Here is a 16,928-nt window from a genome sequence, read left to right on the forward strand (position 1 = left end):
GCCAACTGGCACTGGGGACTCTGGGAACATATTAAAATACTAGGAATCTAGTTGGGTAAATGGAGCCCCAAAAGCTATGTTTGTGCTTTGACTCATGAAACATGTGAAGACCTTATTTCAAGGAAAGGGTCATTGTTGATATAATCTAAGCTAAAGATCCCAAAATAAGATCAACAAGTCTTATTCAGGTGAATCTTAAGTCCTGTGGCAGGTGATAAAAGACAGAAAATGAGGATCATTGACAGAGTAGAGTTGAAGCCATGTGAAGATGGAAGAGATTAGGGACACAGCCCAAGGCTGGGGGATGTCTAGAGCCATCAGCAGCCAGAAAAGAAGGGAAGGAAGGACTCTCCCCTGGAGCCCTGATGGGAGCCTCAGCTAGGCTCTGCTATAATTTTGATTTTGGACTTCTGGCTGCCAGACATGCAAGAAAATTTAATTTTTTTTTAATGAAAAGTCAAAACCTGTGTGGTTTTAAGTCATGATGTCTATGGTAATTTACTGTGCCAACTGTGGGAAAGCCAGATGTAATGGTATGCATCTGTAATGCTGGCACTTCTACAGAGAGATAAGAGACAGAGATAGAATAGTTGTACAGAAACTTGTGGTCCAGCTAGGCCGGAGTACTCATCACAAGGGCAAACTATAAGAGAGACTGTGTCTCAACAAGATGGCAGGTAAGAACTGTCTCTGGAGAGTTATCTTCTGACCTCCACATGTATACAGGGACACACATACATACACACACACACACACACACACACACACACACACACACACACACACACACAGAGAGAGAGAGAGAGAGAGAGAGAGAGAGAGAGAGAGAGAGAGAGAGAGAGAGCTTTAAAATAGTTCTTCAAAGCCCTTGTCCCTTATAAAAGAAGCCACATGAGTGGAGAAAGGTTTATAAAGAAGCTCCCAAAACTGTTGTTGCTCCAGAAATATCCATTAGGAGTCAGAACCACTCCAAGTCTACCATCAGCATCTATTAAAGTATGTTTTAGCATCTCATGTCAGGCAATAGTAAATGCTACTTACTTAGAAGCCACGGCAGGGACTCTGCTTAATACTCTGGGCAGGAAACTAAAACACACATCACCAACATCCCAGGTAATTCTGACACAGTACATTTGCACTCTTCTAGGAAATGCTGCTGTAAATCAGCAAGGTGGCAATTATTTTGCTGGAAGGCCATGTAGAAGGATCTAAGTGGGAGGCAATGTTAACCTGCTTTGCACCATTATTAACCTTCAGGTCACATGAAGTGGGTACAAGTTGGGGACCATAGACACTCAGGGACACTGGGTGTGGACCTGACAGCTGCCACTTGGAAGCTGAACAATAGAGGAGTTGCTTCAGGATGGAGGGATGCTAGGGACAATTTTCCTCCAACAGTACTTTGCAATTCATTGGGTGTCAGCTTGAAGGGAGATGAAAGAGGAGCCCATTATTCCCAGTGGTGGTACCAGCAGGAGAGAAAAGGAGCCACCTGATTCATTCAATTAGCCTCCAAGTTCCCTCTGGGTCTGCAGAGGGGCTTTCTGTGGCCATCAAGGTCAAGCTGTGAAGAATACTTATCTATGGGACTTGGTAGAAAACAAAAGAAATCTCATTTTCTCTCAAATTTAATTTTACCCTGAGTGTGATCCTATCAGGCCCAGAGTGTAATAGTCCAGTTGGAGTGGATCAGATAGGATTTTTGATAGTGCCTGTGAGCTCTCAAATGGCAGGCATATGCGCCCAGCTGTCTGCTTATCCATAAGACCTCGGAGAGTCACCTTCTCTCCATCCCCAACTACAGATCATGTCAGTCCTGTGCTTTAGCAGATGGTCAGAAGGACCAGGGCATGGGAAATGTCTTACCAGTCCAGGCTAAGATGTTTCTATTACAAATTCTCAGGGGAAAGTGGGATGCTTTCAAATTTCCTTCCCATTCGAATGGTACCGGGCTCACAATTCCTGAAGCAGGCTTCTAGGAGCAGGCCAAAGGGAATGCACTGTGAATCTACACGCCTGACCAACATGCTGTAACTTAGGGGATGCAGATATAGATACGAGAGAGTAGGGTAGCAGAGGCTGCTGAGTAAAGCTAAGGAAGTGGTGGGCGTGGCTTTTCCTGACCCAGAGAGCTGTGGGTGAGAAAAGTGGGATGGGAGGGACTGGTAAAGCTAAGACCCAGCCTTCCACAGGCTGGAGTCAATTCCGGAAGGGCTGCCAGAGCCAGGTGCCTTGACCTTAACCCTTCAAGGCACTGAGACAGCAATGCCTCCACCTCAGTCAAAAAGCCACAGTTGAGATTTAAAACCAAGAAACTTTATATGTTAGAGTTAGAGGCAGGAGGCAAATGATTAAGGAGGACATGCCTTTGGAGAATCTGAACTTTGCCTTTATCCCTAAAGAGCCAGTGTGGGGCAGATGCAGACATGTGTAACTCCGAGGGAAAGATGCCCGTACATAACACACACAGCGGGCTGCAGCAGTTGAGGCATGGCCACCAGCAGTTTGAAGAAGATATAACTAGCTCAACCTCTGACTCTGAATGAACCCTAGGGAGGGCCTTTGGCCTCTTCCCAGGTTAACCCTGAGGGCTACACGTTTCTCTGGCACCTGGAGGTGTCTTTGCCTCGGCTGCTGCATGGTAAGGCTCTGAATCTGGGAACAAGGGTTTTTTTTGTGTGTTTTTTTTTTTTCTTTTCTCCACAGTCTCTAGGGACTTCATAACCCAAAACATCCACAGTGAAAGGTGGCTTTGATGCCCTGGAGTCCGAGGACAGATCTGAGGAGTAGGAAGTTCCCATTAGACTGTAGAGAGCACAGCCGTTTCTTTTGGCCTACAGGAAAGAGGGACTCTGGTTCTGTCTCTAGGAACTGCATACCCATAAAAGTCTTTTGATGAGAAACTTTCTGAAACTATAGAGAACTGAGGAGTGTCTACGACAAGATGATAACGATGATATTGTTATGTGACAAGTGCCACAGCAATTACAACTTATTAAACTGTCTCATGGAGAATTTATGAGGTTGGCATTGGACATATTTCATAACCAGCCCTGTAACTAAACCCCATGGCCTTCATCACTAACCTGCACTGATTCAGGATGAGCTCCACTCTCATTCCATTTCCCCCTCCCTCCCTCTCTCTTTGATGTGTAGCAAACAGGAGAGTTGAGAAGATTAGGAGCGTTTTGGCCTCTGTTTCAAATGTGCTTCTGCAGGTGTTTAGGGGAATACCTTTCCAGCACAGTACTTAACTTCACTGTCAGGCTTGCTTTTAATGAATAAAACACAACCCTTTGGAGCTGTCTGGGCTATTTCACACTAAATTTGCCTGTGCTTCTTAAACAACCCAAGAACTCAGCTGAGCTCTGCTGGAGAAACAAGGTGAGCAGAACAGCCTGCGCATACCAGGGAAAAAGCTCATGAAGCAAAGGGGTCAGATAAGCCCAGCCCTCTGCAGGGCCCACTGGCATCCAGACCAAGGTCATCTGGCTATGAGAAAGTAAATGGATTCACTTAGTGGAGTTCAGGTTCATAAGATTCATCAAATCAAAAAGACCAATACTATGCAGGACCAGGGAGAATGTAGAAGACTGGGTGTGGGGTATATTATTATCGATAATAAAAATGCATGAATGTGGGAAGCAGATCCTTATTACAAGACTTTCATACAGAAATGGATATGTGTGTAGACAGATTTATTGACAGATCGATGAAATATATATGAGTTTTTTTTGTTCTTGTAAAAACTAGAAACAATGGAGATTTTCAGCATTCAGAAGGCAGCTAGCTAAATTCTGACCCATCTTTATAACTGAATGCTGTGTGCTTATTTCAAAAGGAACTGCGTCTAGAGATCTGTGGTCTGGGATAAGATAAGATGGGGGACAAAATGTAGGGAAATATGCAGTGAATATTATCACATAATATTTCCAACAAGGAAGCATATGTATGATGTATGAATGTTTGTATATAGGAATGAGTAAATGTAAACATTTTGTATATGGGAAAGTGGAAAAAGCTGTGAATGGATATAGATATCAAACTGTGAACAATCTTAATGCACCCGAATGAGACTACAGGAGTCATAGGGGTACTAGCCCTTTCTATATATCTCCCTGCATTGTTTTATATATTATTAAAAATATAAGGCTTTTGTGTAGAGGGGAAATGTAAAATCATGGTAAAATTTATTTAGAAATCATCTAGGAGGCATGTGTAGTCTGCAGCCTTCATTGCTAATGCCAGCACTATGATACCTCATTAATACAATTTGTATGAGAGGAGACAGGGGTGAGCTGAGGTCAATACCACAGGGTACCCAAGGAGACTCTGTGAGAAGGTTCTTAGTTCCCTGGAGAACTTCACCCTGGGCCTCGGGGCAATGCCCCAGCTCATGCAGAGTGATCTGTTTAATGAGCACATTGTGAACTTCTCCGTCAACAGCCACTTCACTTAGTGGAAACTTGACAAACAAAAATTCTTTTGTTCAAGGCAAAAGCTGCTTTGGCAAATGTACTTAGCAAATCTGCTAACTGTGGATGGTGTGAATAGGGCTGGCTTCTCCGGTTTCCAAGCTCACCAGGTTACTGTTGCCAGGAACAGAAGATGCTGGCACTGGTGTGCAATGAAGCAGGATGTCCACATGACTGCTGAGGTCACCCTTGCTCTAATTTCAACATTGGCTCATTTTATTTTCCTTGAAAAATAGGGTTAGACAAGGTTCGACAAAACTGAGATCTAAGAACGCTTCAGGGTTTTGGTAATTCTTTATGCCTTTAAAATACTCAGTAGTTTATAAGAAGTTTTGACATTCAAAATAAAAGTAATATTAACATTAAATCTATTGAATACCTATTTAATACTGAATTTCTGAGCTCATTTAGTTCCAAGAATGGCTCTGGAGGTCTTATTTGTAACTATTTTACAGGTAATGAAACTGAGGTGGGGGAATTTATGGCCTCTGCAAGGCCATGGCACATGGCAGAGCATGTGGTATCCACCCCACAAATCCTAATCCTATAGTGGGACTTCTTGAGGTACTATGATGCCTTCCCATATAAGGCTATGATGACCCTTTTCCTATGAAGAACAATTAAATAGTCATTGCTCTATTTCTTGGCCAAACAGGTATCTTTGAGCCTTTACATAAATCAACCTGTTAAGGATGCTCACCTCTTCTACTGTATAAAATCAGCCCCCATCTCTAGACATTCAGCTCAGCAAACCAGGTTAGAGATATCCTCCTGCACTGTAAAACTTAACTTGAGCTGTAATTTTATATAAAACCCACTTGTTTCTAAGGGGTTTATATAAGAACAAAATCCTGTACCCACTTATGAGCCATGATGGCTGGCAGCCCAAAACTGTTTAAGCTTACATTTGTAGAACAACTGGCTGGATAAATGAAACACAAACCCATGAATAGCCAAAGCCTCGGTTCCCACTCAGAATGAAATTAGAATTCCTTCTCATGTATGGACTTAAGAACCGAAAAAAAAACAATGGGAAGTGAGAAAATGTAAGTATCCAGGGCAGATTCTAAGCAGATTCCACCTTTGAGGTGAGTCTCTGGCTGGCCAAAAAGTCAAAAGTACATCAGAAGTCTGCCAAGACCCTCCAGTGGGAGGAGGCTGAGTGAATGGCAGAGGGGCTGAGGAACTCCTGAGTACTGTCCCTCACACATGTGTGGTCTAAGCCTCTAGACAGGGGCCTGCCTCTTTCAGAGATGGACGAAAGTAAGAGTCAGAAATGACAGAGGGTATCACCGTATGTGTTAGCCACTTTTGCACTGCTGTAAACAAGATACCTGACTGAGCAACTTACGGCAGGGGAGGTCTGCTCTGGCTGATGCCTTCAGAAGTTTTCATCCCTCATGGTGGGGAAGGCATGGCAGAGATCCCGGAGATGGGAGTGAGACACAGCCACTGAAGAGCCAAGCAGGAAGCAAAGGGAACCAGGCCAGGACCAGGGGCTCTTGTAACCTTCAAAGGCTGACCCACGGATACCTACTTTTACTAGTGAGGTCCTACCTCCTTTTAGCTCCACAGCCTTCAAAATAGCGCTATGCTAAGAGCTAGAGACTAAATGGAGAGCTAGAGACTAAATGCTCACGCATGAGCTGGTAGGGGCCATTGCAAATTTAGACCATATTACAATGATGGCAGCTGGCTCCACCTTGAACACCTGGGGAGCAGGAGGCAGAGCATAAAGGCTGGGTGGGTTTCTTGGATTTAAATGGTATGTTTTAGTGTCCCTTACTGGCCCCCAATAGTGTTTAAAAATCCTCTTGAGAGAATAAGTGAATAAACAAATGAAGAAAGATCCATGTAAATCATCTTTGATAGATTTAAATCTGTTCTTCCTGGGAAATTGCTCTTCATTTTCTTTGTCAGTACAGTTGCTAGGCACATCTCTAGACCTGATCCAAACACACATCCATCCTCTTCAGTCCACTGCACCCATAATTATTGTCTGTGGGGCACTTTGTATTATTCACATTTTAATGTGTTTATGGATAGTATCCTCAATTGGACCACTGGCGTGATAGGCCAAAACTATCGGTTATTCTATTCCCAGTACTCAAAACCCACAGAACATATGCTGGCATCCTTCCATAGCCTGTGGTTCAAAACACAAGAGAAGAAGGGGGGAAAGATTCAAAAGGGAGTAGAGTGATGAGGGGAAAAAGGAAAGGAAGGTTTTGATGGTGATGACAAAGTACTTTAGACAATCCAGCCGGTACTGAAATGAAAATAGAAATGGTTCTCAAGACGGCATATGTAATTACAATTAATTAAATAGTCTGTTGCCTAAATTATTTAATTACTAAACTTCTCACAGCCTGTGAGTTGATTTAATCAAAAATGCCATAAAAATTAGAGATGTGGTGGATGGATGGTCTTTGAGAACATTCTGTATTATAAATGGAACCCTCAGCCAGAGGAGGGGGAGATGGGGAGAGGAAAGGGTGAAGCAAAGCTTTCTTCTGCTCCAGTCAGCTGGGATCTTTGTTTCAGAATCAGGGGAGATGGAGAGGAGGGTAGAAAGCCCTGGGGAATGCAGCATGGTGATATTCCAGAGCACGGAAGTAGCCCTGGTGGCAGCTGTGGGCACAGGAGTCAGACAAACCCAAGCTCAGCTCAGCACTGACTGCTGTCTAAGTGGACCTTCCTGACTTTGTTTTTCTCATCCATACAGCTAGATCATAATAATGGTGATATAAAAAAAAAAAAGCCAATCTCCTGAGGTCACTATGCAGATGAAGGAAACTAATCTATGTAAACCACTTGACCCCATGAAAGGCCCCTGGCACACTCAGTGATTGTCAATTCTCTGCTTTGGTTTTGGACACTGCTTGCTGTTTCTACTGGGGACAGAGCTACATGTCCCTGCATTGTAGTTCCTTTGAATGATGGTCTGTGTGTGCAAGATGATGCTGATGCTGATGAGACACTCGCTCCACTGGTTGCTAGCTCTACTTCCTTCCTCCATCCCATCCATCGAGCTATGCAATAACACTTATCCTGTTCCCTATCAGCTGGCCTCTGTCTCACCTGTGAGTCTCTCTGCCTCCAGTGGAAAGCCATTTTTTTCTGCTGATAGGCTTTTACCTTCCTTCACATTTTGTTTTCTTGGCTAAATGATTGTCTGACTGTCTTGGGCAGGTGGTTTATCTCAATAACCCAAGAATGTATCTGAAAATGGAATACATGGAGAAAGGATGAGTCAGTCAGTAGAATGAAATGGGGATGTTGGCTGGGACTTTTTAGGGGGCACAGGGGAGAATATGCACACTTGAATTCCAGTAGGAAGAGCCACAACATGTCCCCTAGTTCTCTCCCCATCACGGCCATCCTAAGCCATAGGAACTGGGGCACAGAAATGAAAAAATGGCTTCCTGACCTATAGCACCAACAATCGGTCCCAAGTTTCCTGTTCTCAGCTGTTCTTTGTGTTTTTCAGAAAATGCTATGGTTCTGCTTATTGCCAACCTCCCTTAGAACAAACAAAAACTTAAAAAGAGGTTGCCATTACCAGTTTAGGCATGACACATGGCCCCTTAACAATATCCTACTGACCCTGCTTGCTACTGGTGCAGCCCTCTGACTAAGGCTGGTCATGGGCATTAAGAACAGGTGCTCAGACAGCTAACAGAGAGGTCTATGTCATGCTTACACACATCCTGAGTTTAATGGTATGTGGGATAGTCATGCTCCAAGAAGTTAATTCAACATGTGAGTCTGACTCAGAAGCTACCCCTGACTTGGAAGTAGACCTGGTCATAAAAAGAAAACTGTTCCAAGAAGCTCTGAGGAGCCAAGGAAACCCCATCTTGAATATGTTCACCAACTTATCGAAAAATGGACGGGTCTCTAATTTCTCTTTTCAAATTTTTCTCCCAGGGAAACTGACAGGTCGCTGAAAGTTTGGAAATTCTCTCTTCAAGATGTGTCCTGGTTTTAACATTTGTCTGTAATGTCAGCCAGATAATCCCAATATTCAGTCAGAGTGAGTCTTCTTATCATGACTCCACATCTACATTTGTAGAACACATTTTATCAAGTACTTGGCAGGAGATATGGAGTGGTGAGGAGGTAATTCCCTTGTATTGCACTGATTTCAAAATTTTTAATAAAACCTCCCCAAATCCAGTTGCACCAATGTAGACAGAACTGGAAATGTGTGCTTCAGACTGAATTAACCCTATGGAGTCTGGATTTAATTACAGGAGTCCTGGGCAATCATGCCAGCTTCCATGCCCCCTGTGCTGCTGTGATTCCTCTTACCACAAAGACACTCAATCAAATTATAGATCAAATTTATTTTCAGTTCTTACAGTCCATAGAGGCCCATAGATTAGTGAGAAGAGAGTTAGTATTATCCACTTTTGAATTCCTGAGTGTTTATTCTAGAAATATGTAAAATCAATTCCAATCCAAGAGGATTTATGTGTCCTCACAAAGAAATTATGCATGCCTGGTTTGGTATAGCTGCTCCAGAGTCACCTGTTTAGGCTACTCCCAGGCCACATGGTAGAGACTTGCCCCACCCCCTGTCTCCCCTATATCCAAGTTCCCAAATGGAACCTGCTTCATGGATCATTATTCTAAACCTTAGATTAATCTAGAGATATGAAAAATACCCACAACATTTGGAGCTATCATAGATCATCTTACAGAACTGAGACTCAATGACCACTATTAACTGAGGCAATGTCCATTTCCTCTTCTGTCACAGATTTGGGACCTGCATTCCCAGGATATTGGCATAAGTAGTAATAGTGGCTATAATAATAGCCACCACAATTGCTGTGTTTTAAGTACGTAACGTGTGCCATGATCTTTCCCTCAGAGGCCCTGCCACTTTCCACGATGCCATGTCTCAGGACTTCCCCTCTGATTCTTTGTTGGATGCCTGATTCTCTTGCTCTTCCTTGTTTCTCTTCTAGGACCGATGAGCTGTCCCTGAACTCCATTTTGAGGATTAAGACAAGTCACTCAAGGACAGAATTTCTAAATGGCTGTTCCCTCTTCAGCTTGATTTCCAAAATCCATCTATGTAGATAGATTCCTTGCTGAGTTTAGCTCGCTGCTTTTAGAATCATAGTGCTTCTGTGCTCTATGAATCTCTGACTGAAGTGACCCCTCTTGACCCTGAGCACCAATCACCCTGTACTAGGTCTCATGCCATTCCATTTTCTGATGCCTTAGGCTAAAGTCTTTAAAAACAACAAAAAGAAGAGAAATTTTCCAAGTTGTCAGACTGTCCAACCCAGAGTTCCTTGTGCTTCTCCACAGCTGATAGGCATTTGGGTATGATTTTAAATCTATTCAATTTGTATCAGCATTGAAAACAGTGGTTTGCAGTTCCATGGGAATCTTGCAGATGCGACTGTAAAAATTCTTAAGACAGAATAGATTTAGTTCATGTGAGTCTGATATTTAAGAAAGTACGGAACAATGGAAGGTGAGTGGGAACTCATAGTGGCACTCTCAGCTTATATGTGCTGCTGTACAGCACCTCAAGTTCTAGAGACCCCGGATAAATAGCCATGCTAGAGTCTGACAACAGAACATGCAAGTGGTTGTTACATGGTGCAGTTGTCTACTGTGTTACCATTACTGCCATCACTCAGGGGTCCATAATAATGAAAGTCGTGATAACATGGGCAATTAAAACTTACAGAGATTCCACATTATTTTTAAGCCACTAATTTTTCCCACACCTAATTTTATTTTCTAGCTCACAAATACACAAACTAGTGTTTCTTTCTGCTTCTACCTACTATGGAAACAGAAAAGACTGATTTACAAAATCATCCAAAACCAAAAGGTAGCAAAAGAGAAAAGAGTGGAGTCCTGGGTAATCCACAGCCTGATGGATCATGCCTGGATGACAATGGAGGAGGCATAATATATTTCTATTTTCATGGTAGGTTTGTCATTAGGGACCAAAATAATCCAGGTATCAGCTAATCAGTGTCTGAATAATTAAGTGCTGTATGAACTTCTCTGCAGCTCTGAGAAGAAATATTCCACTAAGGGGGAAATGTCAAATCTAATGTCAGATGGGCTCCTTTTCCTTGTCTAAAGCTTGTCTCACCTGTGACTTTGGATTAAATCTCTTTGCTCAGACTTCTTATCTGTACATGTGGCCTCATGATCACCATCAGACACTCCTCTGCAGAGAAGTAGGGCTGAGTATAATGAGGGGGAAATGACTATCAGTGCCAGAGGTAATATGCACCTCTCCACACACCCACCTCTATTGAAACTTAGAAGTGACTCATTCCTTTTACAGGTTCCTCCATGACATGTCAGGCAGCGCGAGAGTATCTAATTGGCTTTCTCTACAGAAGGATAGCTCACAAAGTTGGACCCTGTGAGCCAGGCTCTTTAGGAAGAGGGAGTACTGACCTTCTGGTCATGTCTCTAGTCCCCGATGCTGAGATATTCTCTGGACAAAGCAGAAACAACAAGAACAAATATTCCTCCATGAAAAATACTGTTGTAAGAGATGTCTTACAAATCTGCTCTGGTTCAGGTGGCTAGGAGACCAGATCTCTCATTCATTAACAATAGTCATTACAGAGCTCTTGGACAGAGTACAAGATGTCCTTTCTCAATAAATGGCAAAGGATGCCCTACTTCTCCTGGAGAAAGTGTGAAGCTTTCTTTCTCTTTCATACATTAAGACCCCAAACCCACTTGGAACAACTCTTATTTAGATGGCTGCCTGGTGAACAGGCTCTTGGGCATATAGCATCTACTCAAACAGCAGTATCAAATATACAGCCAAATGCTGCTTTGGACTTCAGTAGTGGAGCTGGGAGAGAAGTTAAAATTGATATGGTATCTGGTTTGCCAGTCACAAGGGTTCACCTGGCCTAGGGAAAGAGAAAGCCAGAGCCAAAGCTCATAGCTGATATTAGAATGTCAGCAATCATTTTTGCCATTTTAGCAAAATCCCTCTGTCAATTAACTGAGTGACTGTAAGAAACACCTAGTCATCAATTTAAAATTCCAATGGATTACCCATCAATAGGCTCAGTTATACTTCATGGCATAATTAAGGCAAACAATCCCTGTTTGTGTCTATAATATCTCTTTGTTCTAAATAAAAGTATTGAAAATATTAAAAACAACCCCCTTATTTTATTTGCCTTTAAATTCTTATTCTTAGGAGAGTACAGATATTTTATTCTTGTATTTTCGAAAAAAAAATTGTGAAGTCATCCTTGATTTCTTTCCTTCAGACCTAATCATTTAACTCCAGCAAATTCTACAATGTTATCTTCAAAATCTATCCAGAATGTGATCTCTACTCTACTGCACATGTCCTGGTCCAGGCCACTTGCATCTTCATTTTATATATAACTGCAGAGAGATTCTTTAATTATTTGTTTGGTTTGTTTTTATTAAATACTCCATACCCCTGGCTGGCTTGGGACTCGTTCTATAGGCTAGGCTGACCTTGACCCCTCTGACTCCTGAGTGCTGAAATTAAAGGTATAAGCCAACACATCCAGCCAGGGAGGTTCTTGTAAATTCCAAGTCAGATCATGTCACTCCTCTTCCATGACTTTCTAGTTCTCAGAAAGCAACAGGCAAAGCTCCCATAACCTCTCAGACTTTCTATGACCTGTCTAAGCTAACATTAGAACCCCCTCAAGATCTCTGGAGTGTCCCGACAGGTCTTCAGGTCCGCTTTGGAATTTTGAACTTACTCCTCCTTCGGCTTGGATTCTGGTCCTGAATATTCAAACTGTTCAATTTTTACTACATTTTGGTCTCTCCTCAGATGTCTTTTATAGACTCTTTCCATACCATTTAACTTAATTCCCTGTTCCTTTATCTTGCTCATTTTTCTCTATATAACTTAATAAAAAATGTAGTTCACTGAGTGCAAGGACTTCTTTAATTTTTTGCTTTCTAGTTAGCAAACAGAACAATGTGTTTTGTTATAACATTTCTGTGTGTATGTATCATTGTACTTTGGTGATTTTCACCTTCCCTTATCCCCCCTTATCCTCCCCATCCCACGGGTCCCCTTACTACTTCAACATAATCTTCCTTCTATATTCATATATCTATATCTATCATATATAAATGCCTGTATATTACAGATAGATAAAAATCTGCATATAGGAGAAAAGACATATGGTATCTGTCATTCAAAGCCTAGCTGATTCTACTTAAAATGATGGTCTCCAGTTTCATCCATTTTTCTAAAAATTATGATTTCATTCATCTTCATAGCTGAATAAAACTCCATTGTGTGTGGGTACCATTATTTAATCAGTTCATCTGTTGCTGGGCATCTACACTGCATCTGCATATTTACTTGCAAATAGTAATTATCTGTTTATTGCTGTAATGATCATGTATGTTCCAGTATCTCTGTAGTATGCTGACTTAGATTTCTTTAAGTATACATCCAAGAATGGTAGAGCTAGAGCATATGGCAGGTCTATTTTTAGTTTTCTGAGGAATGCCCATTCTGGTTTCCTAGTTTATATCCCCATCAGCAGTGGCTGAGGGTTTCCTCCCCCTGCAGCCTCACTAGCTCATTGTTATTTGCTTTCTTCTGATAGTGGTAAGAGGGTATCTCAATATATTCTTAATGTACATTTCCCTGATAGCCAAGAATGCTGGACATCTTTTCAAGTATTTTTTGCTATTTATAGTTCTTCTTTTGAGATGTATGTGTTCAAACATTTGTCTATCTATTTATTCATTGGGTGGTTCTTTTTTGTTTAATTTAACTTTTTATATATTCTAAATATTAAACTCCTTCCAAATGTGGCAAAGATTTTTCACATTCTATAATTTGCTATTTAACTTTGGTGATTCTGTTCAGAGTCTTCTAACTTTAATTCAGTCATGTTAGTCAGTTGTTGAAATTATTTCCTGAGCTATTTAGAGTCTTGTAAAGAAATTTCCACAATGGTATTTCAGCTTATTTTACTTCTGTGTCCCTTGTTACTAGAACAGTGCCTGGAGGGTAGCATACACTCAACATATACTCATTGACTACATGATTAAAATCAGTTAAAGTTTCTTGCCTTATGAGGTGGTGTGAATAAGTAGGTCATTCCAAAGAGAATTTTCTTTAATGGAGACCAAAAAAAACATTTATCTCTGTATGCATAACCTCAGATTACCTCAGTAAAAGTTTAGGCTGTGGAATAATAGTCCCATGGTCCTCAAACTTATGCTTCCCTTTCCTATACAAGGCCTGTGTGTGCCAGCCATCTCTGCACATACCATTATGATACAATCACTGTAAGGAAAAAGGACACAGTAAAATGTTTGGACATCCTCCTTGCAGGGAGAATTTATGGGGACTTGGTTGTAAAGCCAGGAGCTGGCGCCATTATTGCTAGTACCAATATCAACCAGAGAGTTGGCATATGATTGATCTAAAGCTTGCCCATCCATCTAATTGAGAACTCTCATTTTGAAAGCTTGCTTTCTCTTGCCTACTTCAGAAGGCATTAATTAAGAGCCCCAGCTTAAAGGTTCTTCACTATGTGGAAGGACTTGTTTTAGGTTTCTATAGCCTACTTTAATTCTGCTTAGGTTTGCAGGAGATCCACAATTAAACTCGTGTTCTCTCCTTTGCACAATAAAACTCTTGGGCATCATTTGAAGGCTCAAGGCTAGACATTCAATGTTTCGCCGGCTCAACACTACATTACATCTGGTGAATACATATATTATATATTAATTATATAGTCATATATAATATTCATTATGTGTGTGTGTCTGTGTTAGTGAGTGGTAAGAGTCAAAATTACCAAACAGTCCAAGAAACAAAGCATAGGCTAGTTTAGTCTTCTCCAAATAAAAGACATTCTCCAATGCTCTATCAAGTACAGGTGCCTATAATTGGTTTCATTTAGATTGAAAAATGATGAAAGCCTAGTTTAATATACAACATTCACATTGTGTGCATAGTTTTTCTAACTTAAAATACACATTTTCTGGCATATATTCATGAATTGTCTTATTTGGACAGTAAATAACTCAATGAAGCTGATAGGGAGTGTCCCATAAAGCAAATTAGAACTAAGTGAAAAATTTATAAATCAGTAAAAAACATTTCTGGAAATGGCTGATAAATAGAATTCATGCTTTGGGATCCCATATAGCAAGTTGCAAAATATAAATTTAATTTCAACCTTCTTAGATGCCAATGAGAGATGGTAAAAGAAGAGAAGAGGGTATCATTTTTGTAGCTTGAATTGTATAAAAGGTAAAAATAAATAAGTTGTCCACAAGAATCCCATACAATGCCTCTAAGTGTCTTCATAGTGAAGACACAGCAATGTAAGGATTAATGTGCTCAACATCATCCTCCATCACTCACAATGGTATAGAATGTCATAAGGAACAAGGAGTTTTCCTGTGGGTAGGATAAGGGCATGATCAGCTGTGCTGAGACTCCTTATATGTTTGTGTCTTTCAGCTACAATTTAAAAGATAAAAAAAAAAAAAATCTTTCCTAAGTCTGACACTGAAATAAAAAACTACTTTCCACTAATGTAGCCCTTTGTTCATGAAGCTGGGTTACAAATGGTTTGCTGTAGGCACTGGGGTTGTGCTGAGAATCCTTTCTATTAAACCCAGAGGGGAGATGTGTGAGTCAGTTATTGACTAGGAGAGCCTCACAGCTCAGGTTAAAGAAATGAGCTATCCAAGGTGCTGGAGTCCATCACAGCAGAAGGGAATGGAATTTCCATGCACAATTCACTTCAGCTCCAGACATTTATTGAGAACTAATATGTATTAGGTACTGTTAAGCTGACATGATGAAGATGAATAAAACCTTGCCCCTGCTACCAAGTAGGTTATAATCAGGAAACAGAGAGCCAGGTCAAATAATATCAATCTTAGGTCAGGTCAACCCTAAAAGATACTTGGAACAAGGGAAGGCGCATCCATCCTAGCCCAAGGGGGTCAAAAATGGTAACCCTAATGAAAAGACCTGTGAGCTAAATATTTGAGAACACTCCCACTACTACTTTGTCCCCAGTCCACAAAAGATAGCCAGGTATGTAAAAAGTACAGGGGCACTGTGCTCATATGCATACCTGTGTGTTTGTTTTTGTGGTTGGGAGTAGAGGGGGATACTGTTGCAAACTTATGAAATTGTACGTGCAAAATCAAGAAAGCATGATACTGCAAAGAATGTTGTATACTACTGAAATTCATTATTAGAGGCAGAGAGTCACAGAGGGTTAGTATGGAGAAATAACCAGAGGCTAGGTCATGAAAGGGATTTGGACATTCTGCAAGCAGTTAAGTCACTAAAGAGGTTTGAAATGATAAAATTATGTGGTTTCTTCCCCATGCTAATCTACAACACTATAGTGACAGAACTTTTATAATCTATTAGGTGAATGATAGGAGCACAGGGGTCTAAGACAGTTCTATCACTTCTAATAGGTGATAGTGTACCAAAGCAACCAAAAAAAAAAAAAAAAAAAAAAAGAGCATCCACATTCCAGGTCTTTACATGCAAAGGGGCTTCTTTTAGATACATATTGGTCTCTCTCACTCAATTTCCTAATCATTCCAACTTTCTGACATTATGCTCCCTCTTCCTCTATATGATAACAGGAATGATCCTGGGTCCATCAGCCTCTAGTTAGAAGGCATTCTGTTGGGCGGGAAGTGTTTAGAAATAAGAATCATGGGTTCTCAGATTCTTCTAGGTGACCACTAACATTCATGCTTATCTCTAGCAACTGCCAACTCTCTGTGCCTCAATGTTCTAATATATATAATGGGCATTTGACAAGACCAGCCCTTACACCTCACAGAGTCAATATGAGGCATAGCTCTTTCCCAGAAATGTGTATGTCACACAGAGTTAGGGCTCTAGTATTGTCACTATAGGAGAGGAAAGCAAAGCAAAGCCATTGAGAAAAGGATCTAGAAATATAAAGGCCATTCTGTAAAACCCATAGAACTTTTCAATCATTCCTCTCCTTGTCAGTAGGCAATGAAAAATACATAGAAATATGACCACAGAAGAAATGCCAAATTCAACACTCATAATACCTATTCAATATTCAGCAATACATATGTGGTATTGCAGATGGTTGTGGGATGTGATGGTCTCTTTCCAACAGTTCTAAGGGGGAAAACAGAATGTTATAAGACAACAGCCAGTCATTTGGTGCATTCTGATTGTTTAAGTGATGTGAGAGTCAGCAATCATGTGCAAATTAAAATATAATTATGCACACAGACTATTCAGGATTAAGTCACATTTCAGGGATGTGTGCTAAAACATGAAACAGCCTTTGATAATACATTGTGACCATGATTTGCTATTTACCCAAGAATATTATTACTAAAACAAAGTACACAGGTACAGATTACTTAATGCGTTAATGTGAATGATAAATTAGGAGG

At 40.9% G+C, this 16,928-nt stretch overlaps 1 protein-coding gene across 1 annotated transcript in view; it reads right to left on the reverse strand.

Moving 5' to 3' along the window:
* Window positions 1-16,928, reverse strand: part of Tnr (tenascin R) — a 399,879-nt gene that overhangs the window by 287,427 nt on the left and 95,524 nt on the right. The gene's annotated exons all lie outside the window — the stretch shown is intronic.

The sequence above is a fragment of the Onychomys torridus genome, chromosome 11, assembly GCF_903995425.1.
Source record: "Onychomys torridus chromosome 11, mOncTor1.1, whole genome shotgun sequence".
NCBI lineage: Eukaryota > Metazoa > Chordata > Mammalia > Rodentia > Cricetidae > Onychomys > Onychomys torridus.